General features: G+C 34.8%; 1 protein-coding gene across 1 annotated transcript in view; it reads left to right on the top strand.

Moving 5' to 3' along the window:
* Positions 1 to 14527: 14527 nt before the first annotated feature.
* LOC121731617 (CAD protein) overlaps positions 14528 to 17450 on the top strand; it is a 33445-nt gene continuing 30522 nt past the window's right edge. Inside the window, exon 1 of the mRNA XM_042121136.1 lies at positions 14528 to 14706. The gene's annotated coding sequence lies outside the window, so the exon portion shown is untranslated. The remainder of the gene's footprint in view (positions 14707 to 17450) is intronic.

Below are 17450 nucleotides of genomic sequence, written 5' to 3'. Positions count from 1 at the left end.
GCTTTCAACATGAGGCGTGCCGGCCATCAGCTATGTCCACACTGTGCACTTTCATCTTCAATTTTCGTCATCAACTTTCATAATTGAATGCGTCAAGGAACGCAACACCAATATTGTCATTTTTGAAGTTTTGGATACGGTCAGAGGGCATGCGTCGCAGGCATGCCTCACTGACTTCTCGTCCGCTCTCTTCAAAAGGTTATATGTTACAAATCGCGAACTAGTTGGACGTTGTGTGACGATTGTTCAATCAACTTTCGGCCGAAACATTCAATTAAATAGTGTCATTCAATGAATGCACTAGTCATTCAATCGAATTGCAATTTGCAAATCGAACCGATGAGTGATGACTGCGACATAATACACTGTAAATATTTTGTAAGCGGATTCTCTCAAAATAATTATTTACTAAGCATCTTAAAATTTCATTAGTAGGTTGGCCAGCTACGATTATACTGTAAAAGTATATTTATCAGACACTTGTTAGTTAAATAAACTCAAATAGCCAAAGATAGGCTGTATAGCACATTAAAATTTTATCAGAATAAAAAAAAACCCATCAAATTGAAAAAACTTGAGAGGTGTCAAGGGACACCCGAATGGAACGAAGTTATTTCTAATGTTCATAAAACCTGTAAGTATTTAGTATACTTAAAAATACACTCAAAAAATTTATAAAAAAACGCCATCTATTGACGCCCAGGAATACTATCACAATGCCCTCTGCCCTACTATGCAGGTACTAATAAAAAAGTATCGAGGTCAAAATATATCGTTCTGTCTAGCCTCCTTTACCAATGCCGAACGCACCATAATGAACTTCGTTCCAATATTAAATAATGCAAGTTATTTTAATATAATAATAAACTCTTTAGTCACACGGAGTTCGATGCATCGTGTTCTATGAAACCTATAATTATGGCCCTGTTATTCTTTTCGATATCGACTTAATTCGATGTTCCATTGTATTATGTTGTGTTGGCAAATGATATCATTGTTAAACTCCCATTTAATCGTCTTATTAGTAATTTTGACAAATGTGTGCATACTGAATAATTGCGATAATTCTTAAATACTGCCCTAACAAACCCAGTTGGGTTTGTTAGGGCAGTATTTAAGAATTGTTTGTGGTTTAGACACACTTTACATCGACATGAATCATCTTTAAATTAAAAAAGACATTACTCTACGCATTACTAACAATGTTTTGTTTTTTAGCAAGACTTTTTTGGTACTTCTTAAAAGTAAAAATTTTAAGTGCTTATTGCTCGATGGTCATCATATTATCTAATTCGATTTCTTTTGCGTTGCGCTTTTGCATATAATTTGTACTTAGTTACTTTTGATTTTTATTGCTGTAGATGTTGGAATGATAATATTGTCGCGTTGGCGCAATGTAATGATAATGTTTATAATGTTTACCCATATAAAAACAGACCGCGATGCGTGAAATGTAGCCCAAGTTCTCGGTTGGTAGGTCGCCATAACACTAATAATGCACACATGATACCCGCACTTGTGGTTTTCCTTAACGTACATTATTTACGGTAAACATTTAAATATTTTAACTTTCTCCCGCTCCTTTAGTCTGTCATTATGCATAATTATATATAACAGGCTCATCGTAGAAGTATAAATTTGCCTGTCTTAAGATCCCTATTAGTTGGAGAGGAAAAAAGCAAAACACGCCGCATACGATGAGGCACTGCTATAGATTTTACGAGATTAGATTTTTATTTTGATTGGCTTGATTCACTACGTAGCCGAGTTCCAGTACTACGGTGGAACATACATAATTTAAGCTATGAACAATTACAACCAAAGTTAGAATCCTTTCTTTTGACTTACGCAAAACAACGCGGTTTATAGACTATTCTCAAACAATATTTTATTTTATTTAAAAAGAAAATATTCTGTACCTACAAAGGTCGAGATACCATCGGCTAGGCAGACCTAGGCTGTTAACCCATCAATCCCCAAGCAGCAGCCGGCTGCGCCGCATAACAATTGAAAATATATTGTGGCTGCGATACCCACGATGGAGATGCTACAAGAGAACATGTTTTTATTCTTTCTACTTAGATACTTAGTTGTTTTTATATCTAGTCGGCAATCGACGTTTATGTCAGACCTACTAAATACATCACCTAATAAATAGTTTATAAATTGCATGCACAAAGGAAAAAGCTTAACTACATATTAAACGAATTCATGTCATATTGCTAATCAATCATCCGCTGGTTTAATCGAGAATCATTCAAATTGTAATCAATAAAATTTCTATGAGGAAAATAAGGCTTTGCTCGGTGTCCAGCGACCAACCGATTTATAATGACTTCACAGATGAGAGTATGGAACCTAGCTAAAATAATCAAAAGGCGAATCGAGACACAGAATTTTATCAAAATTTGTATGAAATTCTGTTATTCTAATTACTGTGCCTCTTTGATCGGTATAGTAGGTATCTATTCTGTGTCGGTAGGTAGATTTTGCTACTAATAATAAGTAATTATAAAATAGTCTAGAGTCTAGACTATTTTAATAGTATTTACAAATAACGGTTATTTGAAACACACGCCAATAGATCGACAATTTCATTAGCTAAGTACATACTGGACGTTTGAAATTTTTTAGGTCAATTTTGAACTAAGATAAAGAGTGAAAAAATAGGGTTTTGGCGCGATTTCGGCAACGCGGCAAATGTATGGTCAGGTCGTTTGCGCAGGGGATGGCCTTAAGAGGAGTCCACACCGCCCTTTTTTTCATACAAACGTTGTCCCCTGTTTCCTCCCTGGATAATGCTAGTAGAGTTATAATGTTTGTCCTGAATATCTACGGCCACTAATACAATGTCCCTATGTTTTCTTTTTTTTTCATAATTTAATTATTAAATAAGATATGAACGTTCAAAAACCCAAAAAAATGGCCAGATTTTCCGCTGTGTTCAAACGTCCAGAAAACAGATTTGGCTAGATTATACAAAAAAAGCAAAACATAGGAACACAGCTCAAGCCTTTTTTTAATCTTTAATGAAAAAAGTACTTAAATCGGTTAAGTTTTGGAGAAGGAATCAGGGGACAACGAATCGTTGATTTTCTGGATTTTCTGCAGTTGTCTCTATCGCGTTCTGCGGTATAGGCTTGGGGTAAGGGAGCTATAGATATTACACGTACTTTTTTTCATTTCTCTAGCCCCTGGTGTATCCTCTTAATGTAGGGAAATTAGTAAAAGTGAAGTTGATAAAAATCAAAATTATTCTAAAACCAATGAGCAATGTAAAGATTAATATCTAATTTAAAAGAGAGAGTAGAAAAGTTAATTATAAAGAATACTTACATATATGTATAATCAGTTATAATATATATCAAATTCATGTTCCCGTATGGCTGAGAATAAGATTTTGCCCTAATTGAACTCACGCCCGTTTTGATAAAAATATGTACCTACTGGAGAATTTTCAGTGAGAAATTTTTAACCTCGAGCTTAAGTAAGATGAAAATTTATGCAGGTGTCCCTATTATAGTATCTATATTAATAAAAATGAATTTCAATTTTGTTGGTATCGCTAAAACTCGGGAACGGCTGAACCAATGGCCAGTCTTGAGATATTCGTGGAAGTCTAGGGACGGTTTGTATAGTGAAAAATGTCCTGAGGTACATAATATTATGACACGAAGTTCACCGGGTCATAGTAAAAGTATTTTTTTAGAGAAGGCAGGTCGCTGTAGCTCTGACGTCACTGGGACCCATAAGGATCTATTGTGACTCCTTCACACTAGAGTATCATCCCCAACCCTATACTGCTCATAAATATGGGTGAATTTCCCAAACGGCTTTTTTTTGTCTTCGTTGAAATTACTATTAAAAAGAAAGGAATATTGTTGTAAATTATTTGTTTTACTATTCAATGGGTAGCTATAGGATTGTGGCAAAAATATAATATGCCTAGGACTATTAGAAAGGTAGAAATAAATAACTTGAAGATCTATTTTTATCAAATCGGTGCTATCCCTCTACTTTTTTACAAACAAAAACGCTTACATACTAGAAAATATGAATAATTTAAGGGTGTAACTTATATTATTTCGTAGAATATTAGTTAATCTATTATTATATACCATATTTTATTACATAATTAACGATTATAGTTACTTAGAGGCACAAATGTACTTGTCCTGAGAATTTTCCTCATATCGCTGGATAAAAGAAATTTGAGCATTACTTTTTATTGACGAGTCGGACAGTCTCCCCACCCCAATTTTAATTTACTCCTAAGTGTGTGCTTCCACGCAGTCTAGACAGATTTTCGTCAAACCGCTGCATATTCGTGCCAACAATATAAGTATGTCATTAAAATGTTCTCGGGCAATTATTTTATAATATCGGTGATTGAATTTTTTAAATGTAATTAATAGTTTTAAAATTGTTATTTGGTTATAATGAATGTATTAAGCTTTATTATCTGTAACCAAATTTATCTTAGATATAATGCATTTTTTATAATTTCCTAAAAAGTGCGTTGTTTCTCACGTCGCTGCTCTCATATCGGTGTATTCGGTGGTCATTTTAACCACCGATATGATAATTTACATCGAAATTATAAGAAAAAACGAATCGGTGTTTTAAATTTAATATCGGTGTTTGGAATCATGACCAACGCACAGTTTTGTCACATCGGTGGATTGCTTTATCATATCGGTTGATAATTTTACCATATCGGTGAATTGTTTTAGCATATCGGTTGATCTAGTGGCATTTCGTTAAGTATACAAAGAAATTACAAATGCGCATGATAGTAAAAATTAATTAAGGATGTATGGGCCATTTAAAGTTTTTACTTTATTTTTATTTTCACATCTAGTTCATTTTAATAAAGGCAACGATGACAAATTTTATTATTTTATTTATTCTATATCCCTACATCAAATGACTGGATTTCCCAAACTTATTTGCGCGGCAAGGCTGAAAGCTATCTTATTTTTTCACGATATCGTTTTCATTTTTGATTTTAAAAGTAAAACATAACGCTTTTAATTTGGGCATATCTTTATTTTTTTTTAAATATTTATTATTTTCCAAGAAAATAAACATAATTTATAGGCGATTTCCAATTTTGGTGGCTTGTCACCGAACTATTTTACTCAATATCTAGACCGATTAACAGAAAACTTGATACTGGATTAGATTTTTATTTTTATGTAGTCGTTTTATATAGTTGACTCTTCATAATATATCAATTTTATTGTTCTAACTTCTGTAGTTGAGTTTTTATGACACAGTTTAGGTCTGTCGCGGAGAATTTTTAAATTTTGGTGGGATTTACGAAACGTTGTTTCTAAAAAATACCATTGATCCCTTAAGCATAAAAAATACGACATTTACTTCATTCAACCACACGCTAACCCGTTTAGGAGGTGGCTGTGGGCTGGGTCGTACCAGTTTCCAGCCAGAAATGAAAGAAAACCGTTTTATCACAAAACCCCCGATTTTATGCAATTTTGGTGTACTTAAATTATCCTGCTTGTGGCAATAATATCATGTTGTTATTTTGAATATCGGTAGAGTTTTGGTTTGTTTATAGTTAAGTTAATGTGCTATAACTTTAGTGCACGAATTTTTTTTAATGATTATTTTTCTCGCAAATTCCAATTTTGGTGGGTAAATTTTGGTGGGTAAGAGGGTGTGTAAAACATTATTTTTACAAAATACCATCGATTCTTGAATCATAAAAAATACGCCATTCACCTCATTCTGTCATAAGCTAACTCGTCTAGGTGGTGGTTGTCGTACCAGTTTCCCGTAAACACCTAATCTCCAATTTTGGTGGAAACAAAAATTTCCACCAAAATTATATAAAAATGCAAGTTGTTGAAATTCACTCAATATTGTAAAACATTTTTAAAATATTTTAATTTTATTTTAAGCAACCTGTTCTTGATCAAAATAAATACATAAATATAATATTATAAAAATAATATTATCACATCGCTGGATTAGCATGTCATTTCGGTGGTTAAGCTTATCATATCGGTCCACCGATATGATAAACCGGCACCGATTTATCATATGGTGAAAAGGTGAAAATTCAGTTTGAATTCTGGTTTCCAAACCAGAATTCAAACTGAATTTTCACCTTAGGGCGTGTTCATATGACTACGCGCACAATCCGCGTACACGCAGCAACCGTCTTTTCACCGCGTACACGCAGCTACCGCGCAGCCACCACGCAGCCACCACGCAGCGTCCACTCGGTTGCTAGGGTATCCATAAATTCAACTATTTCTGTACTCAATCTTCATAATTTTGAAGTCGGTGCCAGTTCCAAAAGTTTCAAATGTAACCTATTTTGTCAGATAACCATAAAGTTAATAATATACCTAGCGGAATAGAGCAACAATCTCGAGCTGTCAAACGAAACCGAAATAGTTTTACATCTGTGTGTAAAAATATGTGTACGTATATACTTACACAAGCATGATTGAACATCAAATCAAAAGAAACCTTGTTTATTTTTTTCTGCATCTGGCATTGTCTCAAAACCTTCTAATTATATAGTACATATTTCATGCCACGCTTGCAAAGTTTTACGTTTGTCTTTGTATATTTCGAGAGTCTTGTCCCACAAGACATCCCTTTCTTCTACTAACGAAATTAATAACTCTGACGACATCGCACAAAGGCAACGGGCATCCGTCGCGTGGTCTCAAAGGGAATGAGTAATGACAGACACACTAGCCGCGCGGGCGGTGATCGTAGACTGCTCTGTCGCTGCGCGTAGGCTGTGCGGTGGCTGAGCGTACGCTGCGCGGTCGCTGCACGTTCGCTGCGTGTACGTGGTTTTTGTGGAAATATTTGAAAATAAGCTTTATGTCATTAGCATAGAACCTCAAACTGCTTTAACGTTTGGGAAAACACGTGACGCGCGCTGAATCCGCGCGCGCAGAAAACGCGCACGTGTGAACACAGCCTTAGTCTTAAATGATACGTTAATGATATTAAATTTAGGAACATTTTGTATTCTAAAGAATACATAAAACCTGAAATGTATATAAAATATGTATAAATAAAAAAGTTCACCGATATGATAAAAAAAGGTCATTTGTTGAAATTCACCCATATACTACCGCTCTTTGAGTTTTTCATAATATAGGTAATATCATTGCTACCGCTAATTATAACACCGCGCGTAAAAGTATACATATTTTTTTGATAAAAAAAAGTGATAGGAAGAGCCAGATTTAAAGTAACATTTTATAATATAAGGACAATTATTACCTACTCATTTTTTTCCCTTGTAACAATTTTAACAAACATGGTAACTTACCTACTTTATCATCTAGTTAATATATCTGGCTTCAAATAAAATCCATCTGTAGCGGTTTTTTTATTTTAAATCTTAATTCCGGCTCTAAAGTCACCATTTATGCAAAAAACGACAACTTTTTAAATGTTTCTTACCTGCTTCTTCCACGAACGTCTTCAATTAAGCTAAAACTTTTGACATACTTATCTGTTTTATTTTCAGTTGATTATTACAGCTGGTAACCATACACATTCTTTGTACACATAAAACACATAGCATTCTAGCACACTAATTTTACTTTCATACATACTTTCTATATAATGTTCTACATAATAAATGAACTTTAAACAAATTTTGCTCGTAAAAATGTCATAATTATATTAATACACCTACGTGCTACGTGGTTTTCTTTTTAAATTCATAATCATTATATTTTGAGAATCGAGTGTGATATCAAAATAACATTCATATGCAAAGTAGTACCTAAATTAAACATTTTTACGTTTTATTTTTATCTGATAAAATGGTGCTTACATTTTAAGCCCTAATAAGTAATACATACATATTGTTTACACTAGGTAATGGATTACTTATTCGTATCATACTTTATTTCATACTTTTTAGATAATATTTTTAAGAATATTATTGTTTTTACCTTGGAAGTCGGTTTTAATTTTTTGTTAAAAAAATAATAATTTTACTCTTTTTAGTTATATCTACAAGATAAGCGATTTTTTTTAGCTTTATGTGGTAAATGCTTGCAGTTATCTAAGCGATGCTGCAATTTCCAAACTTTTATCTTTAAAGATCTATTCAGTGCCTTCAGATCAAGAGACACCTTCGTATGAAATTTCACTTATTTCTAACATATTATGTGTAAATTACTAGAAACAACATCTTAACCACCATTTGTGTTTAATAAGTTCCAAGGATGTACCTCGATTGCTCATACTAGATCCCATCACCAGATCACCACTTTCGTAATGTTTATATGAAATTAAGATTCTATCCTATACAACACAAGATTTTTGAAAATCGGTCCACAAACAGCGAAATAATCATCAAAATCATCTGCTTCGATGCAAAATATCATAAAAGTACCAATAAAAGTGTCATAATGTGATGATGCATGGCATAATTATAGTTGTGACGATGATGATTAATCAAATTAATATATTGGCTTATGCTTTCAGTTGTCTAAACAACGCCAAAATCCCCGAACCTGTATCTATAAGGATACTAAAGTTCTGTTGGGTACCTTCGGAATCAGGGTATGACTTGGTGCTTCTGAAATCTTACTTTTCGGTAGCATTAACATCGAATACTTCAGAAAAAATCAAAATCACTATATGTTTCCATACAAATTTCAAGGAGTCCCCTCGATTCCTCATAGATCCCATCATCAGATCACCACGTTTGTGAACATGGTACCAAATTCGAGTTAAACCGTATATAACACAAAAAGAATTTTGAAAATCGGACTATAAACGGCTGAGTTATCGTTGAACATACAAAATAAAACCGGCCAAGTGCGTGTCGGGCCACGCGTTATATAGGGTTACATAGTACCGCTAGTTTTTTATTTTTTATTTTTGTATGGTCAATGAATGTATGTATTTTAACGTGTATACATACTACTAACAACATAATCTCAGTTACTTTCAAAGGAATTAGAACGAAAAGTTCCTTTATAATATATTTTTTTTAATTGATTGACTATTACTCAATAACTTATGAAGTCTTCTTAGCCGTGATAGTTTTCCTTTTAAATTCAGCATATTTCCTACTCCCGTGATTTTTTTCAGATTTTCAGAAACAATCGTTTAGCTGGTAGAAGGAGGGACACTGGACTCGATTTTTTCCGAAATCAGAAAATGATCTAAGAATACTTATAATATTTTTAAAAAACCTTTCCAACGATACCCCACAAGATGGGGTGGGCGAGAAAAAAAATTCATCCCCGCTTGATGTGTACGGGAGGTATCATAAAAAAATATTTTTTTTACGATTTTGTGTACCATTTTGTCAGCATCATTAATATGTGTATTCATGCCAAATTACAGCTTTGTAGGTCCAATAGTCTCTGAGCAAAACCGCGGACAGACAAACGGACAGACAGGCAGACAGACAGATCGAAACTGTGGTTCCTTGTTGACTACGGAACCCTAAAAAAGATACATACAGCCAAACGTATTACCTCCTCCTTTCTGGAAGTCGGTCAAAAATGGAGATCCTGGCTTCGCACTACTCGACTCTAAACACGATTTCCGTTCTTTTTGAAAACATACAAAATAGGCTTCAAGGCCAGGCCTGGCGATTGCTGTTAACGGTGTAAATGAGCCCAATAAGATAGCTAATTAATTTGCGAATCACTTTGTAATAAAGTCTCCTCTTGGGCCTTCACTCTCGTCGCTGAGTGCTGGTCCCGTCGTGGCCTGGAATATATTTTTTATATTATATTAAAACATAATTAATGTTCTTAAAATATCTATGTCAAAAGGAAAATCGCCTGGCCACGACGGGCGCAGCATCTAAAGTTGCCGGGCCACACCTTCTTAGATTGCTTTTTTAGGGTTCCGTACCCAAAGGGTAAAACGGGACCCTATTACTGAGACTTCGATGTTTGTCCATCTGTCCGTAATAGGGTCCCGGTTTTACCCTTTGTTTACGGAACCCTAAAAAACTACTGAATCGATATTTTAATCATTTCTTCAGTGAGTTGCATAGGCTATATAATATTATTTTATACCCGTGCGAAGCCGGGGCGGGTCGCTAGTAACTTAATAAAATATTTCAATCCATCACGTAAAACACAATATTTAATATCGGGAAATAACAAAAGGAGCGAATAAAAAAATACTTTGCGACTGATGATGAACATACTGTTTTAATAACATGAGCGGTATTAATTTGACTAAGCGAAAAATAAACGAAACTAACGACTAACATTGATTTATAATAAAATCCAGAACGAGCTTACGAAATGTGGATTGCGATTAATCTATTTCAGATATTAAAATTCTATCCGAGCGACTGTATTACTAAGTGAGCGACTGGAAATACATAGCGGGCAACTTCAATATTAAATATAGATTCAATTTTTCTAAGTGAGGTTATTTATTACGAGCTGCTAAAAAGTTCACTTTGAGCAAACTTTTGTGAGCTGCTTTATAAATGATAATTGGTTACTGATATTCTATTTGAGGCTTTATATTTTATATTTTGATACTTACGTGTTTTAATGAAAACTACATATAGTTAAATGCGTGCGAATTCGAATGGGGCGGGGCGACGAATCGTTGCAATCAGGTGAGGCCCGTGAGTTGGGCTGCAGACCAATACGACTTTTTTGGGTTAGGTTAGATGGATAAGGCGGCCGGGAGCGTAGCGCAGCGAAGCTCCCGCCTTAGCCATCGTGGTTATTTTTTTGTAAACTTGTGAACCACCCAGAAGTAGGAGCCCCGCATAGCGGAGCTCCGTCGACTCATAATTGAAGCCAGTTTTTTTTTTGTTTTGGCATACGTCGCCATTAAAATTTTACCCATTTCTTTGACGTTCCGTTAAGGATTATAATTTGTGTAATTATTAATGATTTTCATATAAAAACGGGGTTTACGTAACGGGGTAGGACGTAATGTTCACACTCAAACAGATTGGTCGCTCAAATATTATGGAGCTGCTCATTTTGAATTTTAAGTAACTCAAATAAGGAATTTGTAAGTTGCTGTTCTGTTAATTTCTCGTCACTCACAGTCAGTCGCTCAAATAGTAATTCTATAGCACAAATTTAGTAATTTTGGCACTTAAAACTGTAATTTACAGTCACTCGATTAAATACTACCCTTTAATATCTATATATGATAGTATTGTTTTCCTACGAATATACAAAAGCAAAATGTCTGACGAGTGCATACCCCTTAGCAAATATATTCTATTCAGCGTAACTGGATATTGGAATGGCGTGTTCGAATTAGAAAGGCTAGGCGTTATAAAACGTTATAAGTAAGTACATATTATTTTAATGATTATTCATAGCACCAATTGCTACAGTACCTAAACAATGGAAAGACAATACCTATAGCATAATATTACTAGAACTTCCATCGTGGGTATCGCAGACACAATATATTTTCAATTTTTATGCGGCAGCCGGCTGCCGCTTCGGGATTGATAGGTTAAATTGAAAGGTTTTTCCGTGAATTAAATTATTTGAACTTTTGTTTTATTAATAACGAGCTTTTGCCCGTGGCTTCGCTCGCGTTAAGAAGTATTATTATATACAAACTTTCATCCCCTATTTTAACCCCTTCATCAAAATCCTTTCTTAGCGGATGCCTACGTTATAATATCTACCTGCATGCAAAATTTCAGCCCGATCGGTCCAGTGGTTTGGGCTGTGCGTTGATAGATCACCCTGATCACCATGTCAGTCAGTCACCTTTGAGTTTTATATATACAGATAACTTGATGACGCCCGCAACTCTGTTGCGCCAAAAGTCATTTATCGCGCGGGAAACGTACATTTTTCCGGGACAAAAAGTAACATAATATGTCCTTTCCCGGGACTGAATGATCGACTCAAGACGTACCTCCATACGTCGGTCCAACGGTTTGGGCGTGAAGAGGTAATAGACAGACAGACAGAGATACTTTCGCATTTTTAATAATATTAATATAACCATTGGTTAATTAAATTACTGAATATACGTGACCACATCACCTAGACTTGACATAAATCGTTCAGGTTACTCGCAATAAGTCACAGTTAATGCCCGGTTTCTGAGGTCTTTTGTACGTGTTTTATCTATTTAAGAGGGCCACTAACGCAAAAAATCAAACATCGTCCCTCTCTCTTCACACTCACGCCCGTCTTTCATATGCCAGGTGAAAAAGGACGACGCGGAATTAGTTTATTCTTAATAACTAGATAAATATTAAATATACAACATTTTAAAAATCCACCAGGTCAGTCTCAATTTTATTGAATTTTATACAAAGCGTTAAAATATTAACTTAGTTTAATGCACGGTTGCGACAATATATGAAAAATTCGTAAAAATTAGATGCATCTTTGTGATTTTTTCTATCGAGAAAATTTATGACATCGTGTTTTCGCTCAGATAAAATTAAAAAAATAATAATGTAGTATCTATGTTTAGAAAATGAAACAATTCGGGGCTTATTTTCAAGTATAAAAATGAACCATAAGATCGAAAATTTTGTGTTGGTCGCCCTGTTGAATGGCTATAATATAACGTCATTAGCCATGAGAAGATAAACTTCTGACAAAGTTAACCAAGTTGAAGTAGAGTAGAGAACCGGAAACCACTGAAACCGAAAAATCACAGGTTTTGTTTAAAAATCAAAACTTAAAAAAAATATTATACTCTCTCTTCTCTACTTATATTTTAATGAAATATTATTGTAGCTTTGTTCCTAGGTTGATCCAGTTTATTTCTTTTCAAATAAAAATTTTAAAAAAATGTCAAATTTTCTAAAATGCATCAATTCTAGTTTTTTTTACTATGTACTCGAATAATGATAATTATAATTGCACAAAATGCACATCACCATTTTCCTGGATTCTCGTATCTCTATAAAATTTGTGAAAAGGATGCTTGGAGCCAATTGCTTTAAAGTAATTTGGTCGCTTTTGGGTACATGTCTGATGTATTAATTGTTTAACTATAATATTCATTATTTAATGTTGTTATTATTGTGCACAATAATTTGTTTGTTTTTTAGGGTCTGTTAAAAAAGTAACTTATATAATTAAATACCTATTAAGTACCTACTTATTTAAAAACAAAAACTTACAATACCTGTTCTTCTTCAGTCATCAACTCATCACTAATGGAAACAAAAAGATATTATGTACAGTAATTATCCTACCATTGACCATATAAATAGCTCGCACGAACGTTGTAATGAAGTTGTCATTGAATACATAAACTGTACCTACTGCTTAGTTACCAGTTAGTAGGTTACACTAATGACCGGCTCACTACGGAAGAGCACTTTTGAGTAGCGCATTTGACCCTTTCATTACCAAGTCATTTGCAACATGTAGATTGAAGAGTCTATAAGTATATTCAGAGTAATAATATTACCTTTGAGGGTGTGAGTGTTTAAAACTTCTTACAGTTCTCACCGGGGGCGCGGGGGGGACAACAATCTTTATGGCTTTAAATTAGACACTAATTCCCACTGGGCACTCTTTCGATCCCACACTCCTTCATGCCCTAACGGCGGGACTCGACAAAACCTTCATTCGAACCTAGACTCAAGGGTTCGCAGTTTCAGAAAGTTCATAAATTAGTTATTTCTAAGTTCCTAAGACATATTTACAACGAGGTTTCAAGTTTTTATAAATTGTAATCGAAGCAACAAAATAAAAAGTGTTGGCTGCCTACAGGAAAAATGTGTTTATTTTTTTAGAAACAAAAAGTTTATTCACCTAGAAGTTGAGCCAACAAAAACAAATCAAATAAAGTGAATCTTTTAAACCCGTTTTATATCTTTGGCAATAAACAAATGCGAAAGAATTAATTATTTTAGATAAAGTACCAAGTACCTAAAATATTAGATCTACTTCATCGCAAGAAAATTTTTGTAATAGATAAGCGACTGTCAGAATCTCAATCATTATTACGTTTTTTAGCACGTAAAAAATCCGGCCCCACTGACAGTTGCTCAGCGATCTTAATTTTAGTAGATTAGTTACGCGGCTAACGCCCTCCTGTTTATGTCACTAAATTAATAATATCAGCGCTGGCCTAAATGAAAACTAACGCTGGTGTGATTTTAATTCACTGCTGCTTCGGACACTTGATCCATGACTTCGGATGCATATCAGTGCTCCATCCACACCCCCATAGCCCATAGGCCATTGGTAATGACAATGTCATCGAAGAACCATATCGTCTATCACCTAGGTCTGTGATGTTACCTAGGGTATAAGTTATAACCCTAGGTAACATCCGCACGCGGTACGGCGTACCCTTTAAGTCTTTACCTACTGAAAATCTATCTATAGTAATAGGTATTGATGTCAACGTGGATGTCGAACAGACCTACAAAACTATTTACAACCTTCTTTAGTACTCATGAGTGGTACTCACTTTTGTTTCAAATACTGCTAAATATTTGCATAAAAAACAGGTGCAACGATTGCGTTAAATTTTTATTGTATTACGAATACTAATGAAGCGTAGAACTCCAGCCCGCGACAGGGCACACTCAATAATTATTGAGTGTTCCTGGGATTGGGCGAGCGAGCAGTCGTGCGCGCGCGCTGATGCCAGTATAGGAAAGCTATTGAAGTTGTCTAGCCAGTAAAGCTACGTCACACCCAAGTCAACAGTTCGCCGCCTCTACCTCTTCGGGTCATTGCCACACGACCGGTAAGGTGCTTCTAACCTTTATTTTAAATGCTAAATCTATTGCGATAACACGTAATTATGTCTTATTAATATGATAGGCGATTAACAGAAAAAAACAATTATTTTACTATTATATATCCACAATTTCTCACATATTCTTTGATAACTTAATAAAAGAAGTTTTTATATGTAATATGAGTAATCCCACTAAAAACATTTTCATGTAAAAATGTTGCCAAGACGAGAACATATTATTATAGTTCGTGTTGTCAAAAAGTAGTGAGATCTCATGTAGAAGAGTTTCTAACCTTACATACTCAGCCCTAAATATAAAAACCTTAATTTTACACTTACGTTGCTACAAAATACTTAATGTACTGTGTCAGCCGCACGAGAAGAATCTAAAAACTCTACGCAATAGTGACTAACGAATGGGTGACTTGGCCACATGGCCAAGATGTTATTCGTCATGCTATAGGCTTTGAACAGTGAACTGCCGCCGAGGCAGCCGGCTGCCGCTTGGGGATTGATGGGTTAAACAAGTGACATTATTTCCTCTCGCTTATAAAGAATAAACATTATTTACAAATTAAATGTCGGTCTTCGCTAAAAAAACAAACCGCGGTAGCAGGATCAGGGAATTTTATTTTCCTTCCTGAGAATTCAAAAATATAGGCAGACGAGCTTTTGCCCGCGGCTTCGCTCGCGTTAAGAAGTATTATTATATACAAACTTTCATACCCTATTTTAACCCCTTGGAGGTAGAATTGATCAAAATCCTTTCTTAGCGGATGCCTACGTCATAATATTTACCTGCATGCCAAATTTCAACCCGACCGGTTCAGTGGTTTGGGCTGTGCGTTGATAGATCACCATGTCAGTCAGTCACCTTTGAGTTTTATATATTATATAGATAGATGGCGGACCTACGTATTTTGGTCGCGTATATTATGTCCAACCCAGCCGGCAGAAGACGACATTAAGTTGACATAATCCGACCAATAATCTTATATGTATATAAAATTCTCGTCTCACAATGTTAGTCCGCGTACTCCTCCGAAACGGCTTTACTGATTGTAACCAAATTTGTATATGCATATATTCAGTGGGTCTGAGAATCGCCTTCTGGGTACATTTTATATTGATAAGTGCATTTGTTGAATAAATAATAGTAAATTATTACAACTCGAGACTGAAGGCGACCATTGTTTGTGGGACGGGATAGCGATCGACGTTGCCATGGTGACATACTTATTTAGTTACTTCAATAAAATAATAGGTACGGGCGAAATACCTACTTTATATGGCAAAGAAACGTTTGCCGGGACAGCTAGTAATTTATATTTTATTGTCTTAGGCCCGTCAACTGCCTATGAATCAATTTCTTCGACGGTATGTCAAGCGATTGTATATGTATGGTTTTTATTAGGAAGATATAATATATACTATATACACGAAAGAGACATCTATTATTATTAGCTTCCCATATAAATTAGATATTGTCCGTCGGTTGAAAGTTCCCGTTATTAGGTATAGTATAGTGTATACTGTATACCTATACGGTTGACAATTGACACTTGACACTGCGCCGCTCCACGATGAAGGAATTAAATTATTGATAGTCAATGATTGATCAAATCTCTGAATAACTTACCGCCGCACTGATGCGAATATTAATTACTTACCGGCTACCGCCGCACTCAGAGACATTTAATTATGATTAACCTTCAATTTAATGAAGAGTTTGACAGATTATGTATGGGGCTTATGTCGACATTTTGAATTAATTACATTTAAGGAATTAATGTTCCAGAAGTTTTTGACATAAAGTTAAGTCCCATACAAAACTGTCAAACTCTTCATTACATTGATGTTATCATCATTAAATGTTTATGAGTGCGGCCGGTATAAACAATACCGGCCAACCCCAACCATTGTTCTGTCTTAGCCCGTTAATTTGGAAAAAGTCCAAAGTTATGCATTAATGCGGGGATTAATCTCAATCCAAAACGATAACCTTGCACACAACTAAAGACCAAGCGTATACGCATCGCAATAAGATTCATTTTAGCTTAGCATAAAACTGTAGGTTCTCGGGCGGATCTTCTCTATTTTTTATGTTTTTTAAAAATATCTTTGGAAATAAACATTAAGAAACAAAATTGTTCGGTTAAGGGCATTTTAATATAGATATAGAGGATTCCACACCGCCATTTTTTCCATACAAACGTTGTCCCCTGTTTCCTCCCTGGATAATGCTAGTAGAGTTATAATTTTTTTCCTGAATATCTACGGCCACTAATACAATGTCCCTATGTTTTCTTTTTTTTCATAATTTAATTATTAAATAAGATATGAACGTTCAAAAACCCAAAAAAATGGCCAGATTTTCCACTGTGTTCAAACGTCCAGAAAACAGATTTGGATAGATTATACAAAAAAAGCAAAACATAGGAACACAGCTCAAGCCTTTTTTTAATCTTTAATGAAAAAAGTACTTAAATCGGTTAAGTTTTGGAGAAGGAATCAGGGGACAACGAATCGTTGATTTTCTGGATTTTCTGCAGTTGTCTCTATCGCGTTCTGCGGTATAGGCTTGAGGTAAGGGAGACAGCTATATATATTACACGTACTTTTTTTTCATTTCTCTAGCCGCTGTGGTATCCTCTTCATGCGTATCTACTATCTACTAACTGAAGACCTATGAGTTATGCCCAACCTAACAAAATTCTTTTGAAAATCGGTCTACAAGCTGTGGAGTAATC

Source organism: Aricia agestis, chromosome 11 (assembly GCF_905147365.1).
Source record: "Aricia agestis chromosome 11, ilAriAges1.1, whole genome shotgun sequence".
NCBI lineage: Eukaryota > Metazoa > Arthropoda > Insecta > Lepidoptera > Lycaenidae > Aricia > Aricia agestis.
The sequence above is the reverse complement of the archived record's forward strand: the minus strand, read 5'-3'. Positions and strand labels throughout refer to the sequence as shown.